This window comes from Mesoplodon bidens (assembly GCF_964165515.1).
Source record: "Mesoplodon bidens genome assembly, chromosome: 1".
NCBI classification, from domain to species: domain Eukaryota; kingdom Metazoa; phylum Chordata; class Mammalia; order Artiodactyla; family Ziphiidae; genus Mesoplodon; species Mesoplodon bidens.
The window spans coordinates 218,871,991-218,887,700 of NC_138176.1; the positions used below are offsets into that span (position 1 = coordinate 218,871,991).

Genomic DNA, 15,710 nt, shown 5'->3' on the forward strand with positions numbered 1-15,710 from the left:
AGTGGGAAATGGATGCATTATTCAAAAACTCCTGCAGAAAAATGTTATTAAGAGGGAAATCAATTTAATTCTTATCTCACACCATACACCAAAACAATGTTGGTGGAAAAGTGATAAAAAAAATCATTAAAGAATTAGATGGTAAGCTGTTTTAGGGGAAGAATAATTTAGGTAAATGTTAATCTGTTTTATAAATGAGAAAGTATTATCTAAGCAAAAAAAAAAAAAACCAACGGGGGAAATATGACATTCAACTTAACAACCCACACATTTTCAACTTTCATATGTTAAAAGAAAGAAAAGCAATACAGATAACATAAATGACAAAAAGACAGTATCATAAAGGACACTAAAATTGGTGAAAAGAAAACCAAGGTCCCAATATGCAAAAAAGCTAAAAATATAAATTAATATTTAAAATAAAGTACAAATGAAAATAAGCATTTCAAAAATGTTCAGCCTCAAATGTCAAGGACCTAGTCAATAGCACAGGAAACATTCTTCAATACCTTATAATAACCTATAATGAAAAAGAATCTGAAAAAGAATATATATATATATATATGTATAACTGAAGCACTTTGCCATGACCTGAAACTAACACACTGTAAATCAACTATAATTCAATTAAAATACATATAAATAAATCAAATTTAAAAATTTGGAGCTTTGAAACAACAACAACAAAATGTTCAGCCTCACTTAATAAAACAAAAGAAGAATGCAGTACTTTAAAGCCTAGACTTTACAGTAAAATCAGTCTTGGTCCAAGACCCAATTCGACCAATTACCAACTGTGTGACTTCGGGGTAGCCACTTAACCTCTCAAAATATAACTTTCCTAACCTTTAAAATGGGATGGTAACATTGTCCTCCTACAGTTGTTGCAAAGATTAAATTAGATAATATAGATAAAGGTCTTGTTTGATGAATGGGCTGCACGAGGTGCACAATAAGTTTTCTTGTTGTGGTTAATGTTGTTAAAATCATCTTCCTCATTCCAATTAACAAACTTAATAAAAAATAATCATATCCCCCAGTGCTGGTGAGGATGGAGATTTGACTTATGTACTTCCAGGGAGAATGAAAATGGGTGCGGTCTTTCTAAAAAGCAGTTTGGCAATATGTATAAGGAATTTTTTAAAGCTTTATACTTTTTATCCAGAATACTATTTCTAGGAATCATTCCTAAGAAAACAGTAAAAATAATAGACAAGGGATAGTAGAAAATGAGGTCATACAGAAAAGATTCATCACAGTGTGTTAACAGGAAAAAAATGCCCCCCAAAAAAGCTAAAAAAATGCCAAAAAGTCAAAGTTGCAAGGATGGCTAAACAAATGATAGTGATTTGTATGCTTAACTGCCAGATGGCAATTAAAGAAAGAAAGAAAGAAAGAAAAGGTTAGAGCAGTGTTTACAGGCACAGGAAAAGTGATTTTCTTTTTTATTCATTGCTGTAAACCAGAAAAGAGCTTAGCATAGTACCTGGCACATAGTAGGTGCTCAGTCAAATTCTAAACTGAATTGAACAACAGAATTCTAAGTGGAAAAAAAAACAAGACATTTTCACACACACACACACATGCATGCACGTACTATAATCTCAACTTTTATAGAAGAATCACAAAATCTAGAAAGAATCACAGGATTCTAGAAAGAAATATGATAAAACACTAAAAATACGTCCTTGGATGATATTTTTCTGCCTCTTTAGATTTTTCTCTACTTGCCAAAATTTTTTCAATGGAGATCTATTACATTTATAATCTGGAAAAAAAATGAGTAGAAAAAAAAATCAACTGGAAGCCAACTGGCTCAATTATTTCTTGTTACACTATTCTGAGTATGTACCATTCTTCACTCCCACCCAAAATATAAAGTGAGAAATCGGAATATGAATAGCATGAATAAATTGGAAGGCAGTCTTTAAAACACAGTCCAGGAAAGAAAACATTATAGTAAATTTCAAAAAAGTCAAAAAAATTATGTGTCTAGTATTAAGAAAATTATACAGGGCCTTTGTTCCCTATATAATTTTTACATATGAAAAGTATGGCATGGCTTAAACCCTTTAGATACAAAATACTTGTTTTCTCTATCATGGAATTATATTTTCTCTTAGACATATAATATCATAATGATTTATATAGAATGGTTACTGTCAATTTTTTGAAATCTGAAAAAATCCTACTCATTTAAAATTTCAACTCAACACAAAATCTAACAGGTATATTTTAGGAGATTCATGACATTTTCAAAGGGGAGGACCAAACAATTTCTCAGATTGCCAAATTCTCAAACACACTCACCACGGATAACCAGCTCTAGAAAGTGAAGTGCCATGTTACCTAGAGCATAAAATCACCTGGAGGTATGACCACTGGGCCACTGGCTGGGCTCATTCACTGAAAGGCCAGTTTTCAGGACTGTGTGATTTAAATTCACACTTCAGCAAAATTATAGATTACTACGTGTAAGTAATTTAAGACAGCTGGTAAAATCTTGACTCATGCAAACTAAATTCTCGCATGCCAAGGGCCTGCTGTTGTCTACAATGTCTGCCTCTTTAGAAGTAAAATGTTACATTAAGAGAACTGTAGTGACAAAGTATGCAGACAGTTAGTATTTGTTTTAATCTAAGAAGCCTAAAGCAGTCATTGGTTTATCAAGCATGTACTAACTACCTACCATGTTCAAGGAACATTACTGCACACTTTTGTTGATTAAAAAAATACGACATAGAACCTAAGTTGAAATCGATTCCTTAATTATATAGTCTGCCATATTTTCCAGAAACAAATTCATAATTTGTGCATAATTAAACTAATGCTAAGGTTCCTAATTTTTTAGTTGAAATATGTAGTGTTCTTACTTTAGTAATTTTTCTAAATTGACCTTCATATGATACCTATTTTTGTAAATAACTGCTTCACGAGTATATTCCGTTTGATATAATTTCTAGGATTTGCTTCCCAAAACGGCAGAAAGGGGAAAAGCGAGTGAGATTGTGGATGAAACAAGAATGGCCATGATTTGACAATTACTGAAGTTGGCTGCTGGGAACATGAGAGTTCATTGTACTATTTTTTTATTATGTTTAAAATTTTACACAGTACTAAAAAGTCTTTTAAAAGAAGTATATTTCTTAATTATGCCCATTTATGTTGATTAATTTTTCCATTGGTTTCCATTCCCACAACTGCCCCATCCAGTGAACATGGTTGAAACATCTACCATGTTGATCTTGAGGAGGTTCCAATCAGGTGGCTACACAATGCATGGGACCCATGCTGGTGCACGGAGAATGGAATAAGTTTTAATTCTGCCATGGCCCATGATTTAGTCATTCAGCCAAAGAAAGGGATGCTGACATCCAGATAAACCAAGAGGAAATGGTTTGGATAAATCTCAGCTGTCACAATAAAGTAAATTACAGTGCTACGTGGCTAATCCAATTTGGTCACTGTGATGGCCAGGCCATCACTATTACAGAGGACATTAGGGAACTGCTGAAGTGTCAGGGAGACAACCTGCACTTTTTTTTCTTTTTTGCATTGTCCCAAGGGCAATAAGATAGAGGAAAAATTAAGAATTATAGCCTTCAACACCTAGAAAAAAGAATTTGCTCAGCCTGTGTAATGAGAGGATTAGGATTAAAATGCAAATGGTTAATACAATGTCTGTTTTAGAAAGACCATACTGGGGGTGGGGAGGAGTTCTACCATGTTCACTTAATTTTGTCTTTACCTTTTTCTTACCCAGTCATAAGCAGAATTCTGGCACGTTTAGTTCAATTAATTGCTAAGAATTCCTCACATGAGCTGACCCCACATAAAAGCAGAGTGTGTTGGGGCTTCCCTGGTGGCGCAGTGGTTGAGAATCTGCCTGCCGATGCGGGGGACACGGGTTCGAGCTCTGGTCCGGGAAGATCCCACATGCCATGCAGCAACTAGACCCGTGCGCCACAACTACTGAGCCTGCGCGTCTGGAGCTTGTGCTCCACAAGAGAGGCCGCGATAGTGAGAGGCCCCTGCTCGCTGCAACTAGAGAAAGCCCTCGCACAGAAACGAAGACCCAACACAGCCAAAAATAAATTAAAAAAAAAAAAAGCAGAGTGTGTTAAATATTACAATTAAATCTTTAAAGTATTACAAACAATAGATCTTCTACATATACTGCTAAGGATTTAGCTGCCTGTTGATTTTAATTTCATTAGCTCGCCTGTGACATAAATAAATTCTGTGTAAAAGAATAGCTTTAATAATGAATATACTGCAATTAAAATGACCCAAGGCTACTAAGTATTGCACACTGCCACCTAGTGCTGTCTCTTTCACTCCAAATGCACAATGGACGCCTTCAGGAAAGTGGAAATGCTCTATTTTAAAGCAAATTTATCCAAAAAGATAGCTCTGGAACATATTTATTCATAACTGCTTCAAGAGAAGAAAACTATTAGGGAGAAATGAAATTACACATACCATAAAATCACCCCTGTCTCATAAATTTAGGTAAAAAAGATCTGATTAGATTAGTAAATATAAAAAGTTACAGGTTTTGTTAATGAAGACATGAAATTTTTTTAAAGGGTGATTTTTTTAATACCGTGCAGCAAGTATGTAGCATATTCTATTATGAGTGTGATATATGCCTATGCTCCAAGTGGAATATGTGGTTATCTAGCAAGTTTAGTATATGAAAGTGTTCAAAAGGGCTTTGTAGGATGTTAAATAATCACTAATGATACTTTCAAGCTTTCTTAAGGACATAGCTATAATCTCCCCTCATCTACAGATTATTACTTCAATTTAAGATGTCACTGGTTTTTAGTTCTACTTTATTTTCCCAGCGGTGAATAATTTTTGTGGTTTGGTTGTGCTAATTGCTCAGGCTCATCTCTGATCTTTTGGCTCGAAGAGTAAAGCTCCAAGAAAATGAAATGAGAAATGTTTGAAAGACTGGATTAAAGAAAGGGTTGCTATAGAGAACTTTGCTGTGGGTAAGAGAGTGCGTTCTATTTGCTTCATCGTATTCTACAATGGTAGTCCCCAGTTTGGTCTACTTAATGCACTGTAGCTACCTATTTTAAGAACTAAGGTGAAAGGTGAAAGACTCATATTTCTGTCAATTAAGTTTGTTATAATGAAAAATGCTGAGAGGATTCCCTTTAAATCATTGCTGCTTAACTTTTTAAAAATCACACTCCGTTTTGAGACACATAAAAATCTGTTTCTCCCTTTAAAGTACTTATAATTTATAAATACATGATATATTAAAACTACTCATATATGGAAATTTTAAAGAACTATATTTTATGTTGCTCTTTTTCATTGTTGTCGTTACTCCAGTAATTCAAACTCAGAGTGAGTATTAAGGCCGCCTGTATGTCCCACAAACTTTTCTCCATCCTTGGCAATGTGGAAAACAGAGCACATAGCTCAGTAATTTCAACATCAAGCCTGTTGCAATGCTTCATTTTAACAACGAGAAAGGCAGGTAGAAAAAGAAAGATAGGTAAGATACAAATGGATGGAAGGAAAGGAATGAAGGAAGGAAGGAAGGAAGGAAGGAGGGAGGGAGGGAGGGAGGGAGGGAGGGAGAAGTTCACCTTTGAGGGAAGTGTTGCCTCCATCCCCTTGAAATCATTAATTTAGATAATTCCCAAAGGAATCTCTGATCACAGCCACATGATCTAGACAACTTCTCACTACTTCCTTTAATCAGCTTAACCAAATGAATACTGCCAAGTCTATTCCACTTAGCTCTGCATAGAGCTATTTTGAGGCCTCTCCACACAATTAGGACACCTAGTTGGCATAGCTGCCAATGCAGAAGACAGAACTTACTCAAAATATTGCAATGTAAGAAACTCAGTTTGGAAAACATGATTTAAGAACACATATCATTGATATCCAATTCTTCACACTGTGTTGGGATTACATCTATCAGTGTTCGATAAAATTACAAAGTCAATTGGAAAAAAAAAGTCTGAAGTTGCAGCTCTTAGATATTCCACTGGCCTTATGGTATACCATGTATTAACAAGATACTTCTAGGACATAAGATAGTGGTTACAACTGTCCCTTATATAAGAAAAATCCCACAGCCGTTGCAGGTATACAAATGAGATAATTATAATAATAATACTTCATAAGCCTTTTCAAATGCTCCTACTGGTCGACAAGGTCATGAAAACGTATAAAGGAAGTGAACAAACAAGTCTTGATTCAAATGATAATAATGCCTGGGACTCTCAAGATTCCTTAAAATTTTCTCCCATATCTTAATGCGTTTCTAGGTATCAACACAGACTGCATTTAAAGTTTTGGAAAACAAAAGCTATGTGCATCTTGCACACAAAAATGCAATCATGGCATTATCATTCGGATTTATCTAAAAATAAATGTTTAAACTGAAATTATTTGTCTAATAACCTCATTTCTTAGCCTGAATATGAAAATATGTATATTTGTGTATCCTAAAGAGCTTTATAATCAAAGATTTCTAACTCAATATTAAAAAGTAGTAACAAAGTGGCTATGAAGCACATTCCCTAGGGCTTAAGATAGATAGAACACACTGAAAAATTAAGATACAGCATACAGAAGAGACAGATACAGCTTTCAAATGAACATTAACATTAAACTTGAGATGATTTAAAACAGCACATTTCTAGCTATTAAAATCCCCATGGTTATGAAAGACAAGAATTTATTCCACACAGATTACAAAAATTATGATATTTGTATCTCTAATATTAGTACTGGCTGGGGATTGTGCACTATGAAATAAGAAAATGTAACAGATACTCAGTAAGCATTTTGCTCACTAATTATTTCATAACTTTTTTAACTTTGTATTCTCAGATGTCAGGTAATTACCTGACAACTGACATCTATTCAGTTGCTAAGAGATATGAGATCAGTTTGCACTTTTTTCTTTGTCTTTAGGAGAACTGCCCTCTTGGGTTTTGCCTCAAAGTAGTGAAAGTAGCCTCTGTCACCCATGTGCGAATTAATATTACTTGTACTAGAAGAAACTCCCAGGTCTCAGAAAGGAAATGAATTGCTTTCAATCTGCACAATTTTGAACAAACATCTGGCTTTTCCCTAAGCTTAATGAGTTTTCCATTTCACACCACTCAAATATCACAGCATCATTTTATAATCAAATTTAACTGGTGAGTCTGTGTTATGAGTATTTTGACAAAAATCTTACGGGGAATGAAGTCATTCAGTCGATTTGCATCCCAAAGTGAAGCTCAAACCCAACATTTGGAAAGTACTTTCTGCCTATAACTTTGACCATGTGCTTCTTTAAACAGCTGGAGGAACAAGACTAAACTTGGTCTATCTGGTTTTTCTTATACTTTATCAACGGATCAAAAACAAAACACTGTTATAAATATGTTCATCCTAACTGGTCATTAACTTATCACAAATAAATATTGATTTGCCTAATCACAGAGAATATTCTTCAAAAATAAGAGCAGTATTTCAAGCAGCACATATGTTTCTGAAAGACACTGAGGATCTAGACTCCCATAACCTTTCAAGGACAATTTTCTAAATCACATTTTAGAGAAATACATTGGAAAAGCATTCCACTGCAGTCGCGTTTTACATTACCACACATCCAAGAGGTTCCATTTTTAACGCTCAAGTACGTATTACAAAGCCATTGATCATTTACTCTGATTTCACATCAATGCTCTACTGGGGTGTATCACAAAGGAACACAAGATCATGCATTTCTTTGTCTAGTAAGTGAGACAGTGCCCACTTCCCCAGTCCTCTTTTTACTCAACGTCTTGCACTAGCCAGCTGCCCCGTCGGTGGTTCCTTGCACCTTATATGTTGCTTTAGCATCGTCAGATTACTACTACTGCTGGTCCAGAACCCATTAAGAAAACTCCTATGACAAGCCAAGGTCTCGGAAATATAGCCCTACACCTACGAACGGGCTATCTAGTGCCCATCTCGAGGGAAAGAAGACAATCTACCCCCTGTCTTCCAGGCTTTCACCTATTTTATAGAGCCACACCTTCACAAACACGTTCTGTCACACTGAGAGGAAGGAGATGTGTAAAATGTTAACACCTGGAGTCATGAAATGTAATGACCTCAAACAACACACCTCAGAAAGAGGGAGGAAACCTAGTTCCGCGCGGAGGGGATTGGGGAGAGACAGGCAAAGTTAATCTGCATCATTAAAACAAGAGTAATAGAAAAAACCCTCTCAGGTTTTTCCAGTTAATTCCGGGGCGGCAGCAGCAGCAACCTAATCAATATGCACATCCTCACCCTTATGAACCTCTTGTCCCCAGACAGAAACTGCCGGTGCCTCTCCACCGTGTAGAGGCAGACACCACCACCCCCAAAAGAGACTTGAGTTCAGAGGCAGAGGGAGGGGCAAAAGCAGATACGTGGGGCTCCAGCATCCCGATCTTAGTCCCAGCTACAAGCCTGAAAGTCCATTCAGGAACCAGCCCCTGGCTCCTAACATCCCCGGCCTGGGCCCTCCCTGCCAAAGGTGCCAGAGAGCTCGCAGACCCTGCAGCGCAGCTGTCAGACGCCAAACAATGACTTCCCCACGCCAGCCCCACGACCACGGCCCCCCACCGCCCTCCAGGCACGGCCCCTCGCTGTCGAGCCCCTTTAAAAATGAGACCTCTCTGGGGCAGGACAAGAGGTGCTCGGTGGCCAAGAAGAGAGGCACCGGGCTTCTCTGCCGGAATGAGTTGCCGGGAGTGGGCTGGGGGTGGCCATGGAGAGGGGGTTCCTTAGGAAACACCGAACCATGGGGCAACGGAGACCCCAGTATCAAGCTCCCTTACTCCCACCCCACCCCCACCCGCTCGCCTCGAAGACGACTTCTCCAGAGGCGGGCGACGGCGGCAGGTTAGCGGCCGGGAGGCGGTGGAGAGCGAGTCCCCCAGGGCACCGCAGCCTTTCCGAAAGGACCGCGAGGGTGGGCGGGCGCCGCCTTGGAAGGTCAGTGAGGCCAGAGCTCAGAGTTACGCGGGGCCCACAGAGTAAGCGTGAGGGGGCGAGGGTGACGGTGAACCTGAACCTGCGGGCGGCCCGACCAAGGGGCGCCTGGCCAGAGGGTCCACGGGTGTCAGGGAACCCCGGCAGCCCGGGAGAGACAGCACACCACACCGCTCAGGAGCGGGGGCTGCATGGGGCTATCGGGGCCGCCAGGCTGAGAAACTTGATGCCAAACAGACCGGCTCCCCGCCCTCCCCCGCGCTCTCAGACCCGCTGGAACGCCTCGCGAGTCCCCCACCGTCCCCCAGTCCACCCTGCCGAAGCCCCCGCCGAGCCCTCGGAGCCCCGGCGGGTAATTACCTCTCCCGGAGGCGGAGTAGGGGGCGGCAGCGGCAGCAGCACTTTGAGCCTGACTTTCCGGCGTTCGCGGGTGAGCTTGTGCGCGCCAGCGGGAGCTGTAACCTGCTATTTATAGACCGGAGCCTCAGCACCCGGGGCTGGGAACCCGGAGGAGGCGAGCCGGCGGCGCGGCGGCGGCGGCGCAGGGCGCGGGGCGCTGGAGGCGGCTCCCTGAGGCTCCCGCGCCTCCCTCCGGCTCCCGGCGCCCGCCGTGCTCCCCGTTCGTTCCCCGCTCGCTCCCCGCCCCGCCGCGCGCGCCCCGGAGAACTTGTCACCAGCGCGGCCGCCTCTCCGGCTTCTCACACACCCCCTGGCACAATCGCTACTTTCTGTGCCCCCACCCCACCCTTCTCTGCTCCTCTTCCTCCGCTCATTACCAGCGGTCTCCTCCCAATGTCACCGGCGGCCGAATAGAGGCGGCGACGGCAGCGACCGTCGCGCAACTGGCGCAGCTTGCTTTCCGCTACCGATGGAGTGGAGTTAGTGACCCGGCCGCCCAACCCGAAATGACCCCAACACGCTTGCTCCGGGTGCGGCCACCCCGCACCCCGACCTTCTGCTGGGCCCCTCTGCCAGCGGGGATGGTCCCCAGCCTGGGCTGCTGGGAGCGCCGCTGCGGAGCGGTGGGGAGAGGTGACCCGAGGCCGCCACGCTGCGGCCGGGGCCGCGGAAACCACAGGGTTTTTAACCGGCAGGAGGAGGCGCCCCGGACCCGTGCTCAGACCCGGGAGGTGGTGGGGAGAGGGGGAGGCGGTGTCCCGCGTCACCGGACTTATGCCTGCCACCGCCCTGGGTCCCGTCTCTCGTGCCACTCCTCCGCCTTGGACCGGGATGAGGTCGGGCGGAGGAGACCTGGGCACTGGCGAGGCTTCCAACTCGGCGCAGCCCACGGCCACCCACCTCCAGCCCCCAAGTCGCGGCGCGGTGACTGAGGCCGAGCCGCTCCCAACAAGCGTATGACGCGCCTTTGGCAGCCGGGGCACGTGGGGACAGGTCTACACTCTGCGTGTTTGGGGTGTGGGGAAAACAGGGTACGTAATCGCGCAGTCTGAACCGAGGCTAACACTCCCCCTCTGCCTCGCCAAGAAGCCCACTGGCGAAGGCGCACAGCCCGGGTATTCCGGTTGGCTGGGGTGTGGGGAGAATGCCTCTCCCTATCTGCGCTTGACAGGTGCCACCTGGCGGTTCTCTTGGGGAGGTTTCCACTGAGCGGCTCAAAGGTCACGGGGATGCTGGGAAGGCCGGGCGAGCGCCAGTCCAGGCAGGCACCCTCAGCCTTTCCCCTCCCTACGGGCACTTTAAATTTACAGTTTAAATAAGATTGAGAATGCTAGTGCACGCGGGTTACAGTTTGCTCCGCGGAGACGGGACTCCCAAAGTTGGGATGGTGAAGTCGATTTGGGTAAGTCAGTACTTACAGTTACACAGAGTGGGCAATTGGAGCTGCCCCCAGCTCTCACCCCTGCTGTCGCTCCCTGCATCTAGGCATCCCTTCACTCTGAAAGCATTTAATTGCCACTAGGTTATAAGCTTTATCGATGAGAGCAGAGACTTCGGTGTTTGGGTTTTTTGTTTTTCCCATCACTCTTCCTCAGAACTTGGAACAACGCCTAACATGCTGTAGCTTCCATAAATGTTTACAGAATGAATTAATAAGCACTATGGGCCAGAAACTGTGCTTGGCCCATTCTCTCCCTGCAGCCCTTCCCTTTCCTTCTCTTCAAGCTCTTTCTGCTACACTCAGCCGCCATCACAGGTGAGCTGGATGGAGGAACAAAATGAACAAGCAGTCCACGCAGGCCCTGCGGGGATGTGGATCACACCTGAGGAGTCCATTACACAATTAAATTTCTCTTCCATGGGGGAGTGCTGAACACACCCATTTTTTGGAAACAAAACAAAACACCTGTGTCATGCTTGGGCTTGAAGCAATGGATAAATCCTGTTTGCAGAGATCTGCTGGCGAGATGAGACAACTTTCTCACTGGGCAAGAGTTTCAGCCTTTCCTTAAAATACAGAAAGAGGGAAAGAATATCAGAACATCAGAGTGCCAGAGCTTTGCCACTAAAGTGAAAAGATGTTTGATATATCCGTCGTCTTAATTTAAACGGAGATTTGGTGTGTGTGTGTATGTGTGTGTGTGTTTATGAAGATTGCCACAGTGCCAGAAGCATTAAACCATTCCTTCTAAAAGACAGGGTTGTAAAACAGATGCAGCAACTGTCTTTGTGGAAAAAAACACTTAAAGAGACCCAGAAAACCCTCTTATAATTAAAACCCAGACATTCATCATGCTGACCAAGACCTTTTATAGACCACTTACAGGGCTGCTGGGGACAGCCCTGTGACATACCCATGCATATCACCTAGGAAGTTTTAATTCTGGAGAGAGAGAATGAATCAAATACATGTACCCCATGACATTTTAAAAACCCATCAATCAGCCTGATATTTACCTTTTTTAGTTATTTGGCGGTGTTTTCCTTGAATAAACCTAGCAGGTTCAGATTCTTCTATGGCTTATTAAACTCATTCAGCACCCACTTTTACAAACCGTGAACTTTTAGCCAGTTGTGCCTCCAAAACATAACTCCATTTTCCAATGAAGGACAAAATATTTTTTATTTCCTTTTGATATACCTTTATAGGGCCAGAGACCAAAGGTGATTCCCGGTAGTTACCTTGCTGTCTAACGCAATAAAATCAAGCCAGAACCTGCAAGGCTGGCACTGCACCCCCCTTTTTCAGTGAAGTAGCTCATCCTTTTTCTTTGTATAGATTCATTATTCCTGGAGATTTTTATTTCAGGTGAGATTGGTATGGCACAAGGAGTATTCTCCATTTTTGTGAGCCTTCACTATGAAAAATCTCTTCTAAAATGTAGCACCAAGTATGGCATAGTGGTTTTTTGTTTACCAAATTTGTTCATTTATATTAATGATAACTTTGTAGATCAAGTCAGTTTTCCTCCCAATTTTTTGAAATAAATTTATTTGTTTTTTTAAATTTATTTTTTGCTGCATTGGGTCTTCGTTGCTGCGCGCCAGCTTTCTCTAGTTGTGGCGAGCGGGGGCTACTCTTTGTTGCGGTGCGTGTGCTTCTCACTGCGGTGGCTTCTCTTGTTGCAGGGCACAGTCTCTAGGTACGTGGGCTTCAGTAGTTGTGGCTCGGGGACTCTAGAGCGCAGGCTCAGTAGTTGTGGTGCACGGGCTTAGTTGCTCCGCGGCATGTGGGATCCTCCCGGACCAGGGATCGAACCCATATCCCCTGACATCGGGAGAGTTAAGTTTTGATATTCCTACGCTAAGATCATTTCTTGTGTGTGCATATGTGTATGTGTGTGTGTGTGTGTGTGTAATGAAACTCATGGGAGATGTTATTAGAAATAGGAATTGTACCCAACTTAAGTTAAAGGGGGAAACTAGTGTAAAGATACCTGGCTATCCATGGAACTCGAGGACAGGAATGCAACTGGGCATCAGTGACAACTTGGAAACAGGGACATGCGTTAAGGACTTTATCTCTCCTTTTTCTCCCACTACCCTACCTGCTCCATCCTTTCTCTCTCTCCTCCTTCCCTTTCTCTCCGCATACTCGACTTTCTCTGCTTCTCGGGTGTGCCCTGAGTTACGTGGTCACTCACAGATCTTGAACTTATGACCTATGGGCCAGTTCCGAATTCTCAAGGAAGTACCACGATTGGCTGTCAAACTCCAGTCCAGACAACCATGGCGAGGGGATCACGGTCAAGTTGCATTCCCATAGCAGCTACTGTAGCAATCAGATGGATAATCGTGGTGGGCTGAGGCAGGAAGGGAAGGAAAAATTCCCAGAACATGGGGAGGAGTTCCTGATCCTCTCCCCTGACCGCTATCATCTCTGAATCCTTGTTGTTCTGTGAATAATGGCACAAAAAGGCAGAAGGAGGCGGGAAGGAGAAATATAACAAATATAACGTGCCATGACATCTGTGTGTGCGAATGCATATGCATGTCTAAATCCTGAGTGACGGAGAATGCCTCTTGCTGATGGTGGTGCCCTAAGATGCTGGTCCCAGTAAGAGTAACAGGATGACTTTATGATCTCTTGACCTGGGACTAGATGAGCATGAGGATGGAATCAAGTATTTCACAGACAGTTTACTTTAGCTCCTTTTGTTCATGGCAAATTAAATAAGAGATTTTTTTTAACTGAAAGAAATGAGTGCGATATCATTTACATTTATCAAAGATAAACAGTCTGCTCTCTCATTTACATAATAGTTATTTCAAAATGTATATAAATCATGTACTTGAAATTGAATCACATTTCAAATATAATCAGATGGTGAATCTTCACATTTTTCTGGTCAGAAACGCCTTTGAGAATTTGAAGAGAGCTGTGGACTTTCCCCAGAAAAATCTTGAGCAGATGCACACATATTTTTTTTAATTGTATGGACGTATAGTTGATGTACAATGTTGTATTAATTTCAGCTGTACAGCAAAGTGACTCAGTTATACATATATATTCTTTTTCATATTCTTTTCCATTATGGTTTGTCACAGGATATTGAATACAGTTCCCTGTGCTCTACAGTAGGACCTTGTTGTTTATCCATCCTATATATACATGTTTGGATGCACACATACTTGTAGTGGGATGATATATGACATATTTGTTTGAGAGCTGGAACTTCAAACATGTTTCTTTTGGCTTCCTCCACTCAGCCCCATTTGAACAAGTGAAACAAAGACTCCAGATTTGTCAACAAAAGATTCAAAATGCCCAGTTAAGTCAAAACATTGGTTAGGGGTGGAGAGTCGCAGAGCCTATGGGAACTTGGGGAAAGAGTTCCCCTCCCCCCACTCCTGCCCTGAATGAGATACAAATGAGGTAGAGGTAAGGAAAGAAGACAGAGCTGTTAGAAGCTGCAATGTGAAGAAGGATGTTGTATTCATTCACTAGGACTATCACAACAAAATACTACAGACTAGCTGACATAAACAACAGAAATTTATTTCTCACAGTTCTGGAGATTGGAAGCCCAAGATCCAGATGCTAGTGGAGCTGGTTTCTCCTGAGGCCTCTCTCCTTAATTTGGTGATGACCACCTACCTCTGTGTCCTCACAGGGCCTTTTCTCTGTGTGCCAGCACTTCTGGTGTCTCTTTTTGTGTCTAAATTTCCTCCTCTTAGAAGGACACCTCCAGACCGGGTTAGAGCCCATCCTAACAGCTTCCTTTTAAGCTGATCACCTTTGTAAAGACCCTGTCTCCAAATAGACAGTCACATTCTGAGGTACTGGGGTTAAGCCTTCATTTGCAGGGCATGGGGGACACCATACACCCTCTAACAGACATGCACTGCATCAAACTCCAGAAAGGGTCTCGGGGTGGAGGTGAGATAGAGATTTCCCCTTTATGTTAAGAGAGCCAAAGAGTAAAGAAATTTGTATCCAGTTTTCCCATTGAAGTATTTGGAAAATCTCAGTCTTGAGAAGAACCCAGAACACAAGGATGTAAAGTGGGAGTGTATACGGTAGTCTGCCTTATCCAGATCTTAAAGGGCTGAGGGTTACAGCCTTTCCAGCCCCCTGGACTTTCTCATGGTGACTGAGTGGTGACGAATGGGTGCCTGTGAGCTGCAGGAGGCCTGGAAGTTAGTGGGAAAGAGAGCCAACGTGACATGGAAAAGGCCACCCAGAAGGGTAAACAGACACAGGACTAAGAGTGTCCTGTTGACTGGTATGCAGAGACATGGCTACCATTCTGTGACATTGCACAGAGCAGGCATGGGGCCAAAGCAATGACCTCAGGATAGTCAGTGGCTGTGCCCTAGAGCAATGTCGTGTGTCACTCACACCTGGAGAACAGAGGCCAAGTTATCTCTGCAGAAAATGAGAGGAGAGATCATCAACACCCAGACATGTCCCCCAGTATCATGATGCTTCACAAGTCTCCCCTGGACTAACAAGCTGCCCCAGAGGTGAGAGAGAAGGAAAAGAGGGAGCAGCAGTATCTTAAACTGGGTAAGTTTTAAACCAGGATAGACTTGGTTTAGGTGACTGGATAGGACTAAGAAAACTAACTGAAGTGTTCTGTTTCTGAGTACAAATGGGTGCTTCTAAGTTAATTTTACCGTAGCAAAGTTATGTTCCACTTTTTGTACCTGAGATTTAAAGATTATTGACTTTTTTTATATATAAACTTATTTATTTATTTTTTGGCTGTGTTGGGTCTTCGTTGTTGCACACGGGCTTTCTCTAGTTGCGGCGAGTGGGGGCTACTATTCATTTCAGTGCGCAGGCTTCTCATTGCGGTGGCTTCTCTCATCGCGGA

The 15,710-nt window shown here is 42.8% G+C and overlaps 1 protein-coding gene across 2 annotated transcripts in view; it reads right to left on the minus strand.

Moving 5' to 3' along the window:
* INPP4B (inositol polyphosphate-4-phosphatase type II B) overlaps positions 1–15,710 on the minus strand; it is an 886,823-nt gene that overhangs the window by 726,446 nt on the left and 144,667 nt on the right. The window contains exon 1 of one of the 2 annotated variants that reach the window (XM_081245268.1): positions 9,352–9,368. The exons of the other annotated variant lie outside the window; for it this stretch is intronic. The gene's annotated coding sequence lies outside the window, so the exon portion shown is untranslated. Of the gene's footprint in view, positions 1–9,351; positions 9,369–15,710 lie in introns of those variants that run through there. 2 annotated transcript variants of the gene reach the window in all.